The following is a 1,789-nucleotide window of genomic DNA, read 5'->3' as shown; positions in this document are numbered from 1 at the left end:
CCAGCTACACACCACCAGGATCACCAACAAGCTACACACCACCAGACTCGCCTCCTGGATCCTACTCACTTGATCTTTCACGCAGAAGACTCTGGGGATCTAAGAAATATACTCAGACAAGACCGACAATCTCTTATAGAGAACGAATTATATAGTTTTTGACATAAACGGCCCTTTTCAGGGCCAACGAATTTATAGAAAGTTAAATAAATTATAAAAAAACGAACACGCTACTATAATCCCTTCATGTGTGTATTTAATTTGATCGATGGATTTTCATTTGTATAATATTGTTTATTAAATAAAATTTTAAATATGGTATTCTTATAATTAACTTAATCCTACTAATCAATATTATAAGCTAAAAATAAACATTTCTTAAATATATTGCTCATAAAAAGGTTTAGAGTCATTTTTATAGTTATAACCTCATGATGTTCAAACACTGGGTCAGCTTTGTTCAACCATTAGGACAAGTACGTTTTGATCGTTTAAATACTGGGACTTTTACATAATTCAAGATTTTATTATATTTCTGTATAATAAAATTAATCAAAATTGTATATATGCTTTTTAAATAGTAAAAATATTAATTTACACGATAAATAGAAATTCTCAAGAATATTTCACGTTTTTATATATTGAAAATATTAATAAATGGATGTGTATCCTTAATCGTTCAATCATTGGGACATTTACCTTACAGATTTTCTCATATTCTGGATAATCCAACTAAACACACTTCCAATAATATTACGCAACATAAATTTATGAGAAAAGGAATGATAAGCGCATAAAAAGTAACGCAAAAAGAATTCATTTATACATACTGTAACGTCCGCCTGTCAGAAATCAGCTGACAGGCAGACGTCACTATAGCGATAGATCGCATATACTATAGCGCTACCGCCGATCGCGCTCGCGCGCCGTCTTTCTTTTCTCCACCACGCGCCTTGCGCGTGAGCCTTGCGCGTGAGCCTTGCGCCGCTAAGAAAATTTCTCAAATGCATCGTCCAAAGAGAAATTATCATGATGTGTTGGAATCGGATTCCAACACGTAAATACGAGGTCGTCTGAAAAGTTTTGAGCCTAACATAGAAACAAGTAATTTTTCGGTCAAATTGAATTTGATTTTTCCACATAGACCTTTTGAGTCGATACATTTTTTCCAGCTATGCTCCCACCCCTTTAATCCATTCAAATAATACTGAACGTTTTGCTTTGCAAAAGAGGCGTCTACAGATGCGATGACCTCCTCGTTCGATGAAAATTTCTGTCCTCCGAGCCAAACTTTGAGCCTAGGAAACAGACGAAAGTCGCTGGGGGCTAGATCTGGTGAATACGGTGGATGGTCAATTAATTCGAACCGCAATTCGTGAATTTTTGCCATAGCGACCGCTGAAGTGTGAAACGGTGCGTTATCATGATGGAACAGTACTTTCTTCTTTTTCAAATGCGGTCGTTTTTTTTCAATTTCTGCCTTCAACTTGTCAAACAATGATTAAAGTCGCTGGGGGCTAGATCTGGTGAATACGGTGGATGGTCAATTAATTCGAACCGCAATTCGTGAATTTTTGCCATAGCGACCGCTGAAGTGTGAAACGGTGCGTTATCATGATGGAACAGTACTTTCTTCTTTTTCAAATGCGGTCGTTTTTTTTCAATTTCTGCCTTCAACTTGTCAAACAATGATACGTAGTACGTCTCTGTTATTGTTTTATCTTTCTCAAGATAGTCAATCAACACAATTCCATGACTGTCCCAAAAAACAGTCGCCATCACCTTTCCC

The sequence above is a fragment of the Trachymyrmex cornetzi genome, unplaced genomic scaffold, assembly GCF_001594075.2.
Source record: "Trachymyrmex cornetzi isolate Tcor2-1 unplaced genomic scaffold, Tcor1.1 scaffold1493, whole genome shotgun sequence".
Taxonomy (NCBI): Eukaryota; Metazoa; Arthropoda; class Insecta; order Hymenoptera; family Formicidae; genus Trachymyrmex; species Trachymyrmex cornetzi.
Note: the sequence above shows the minus strand (reverse complement) of the source record.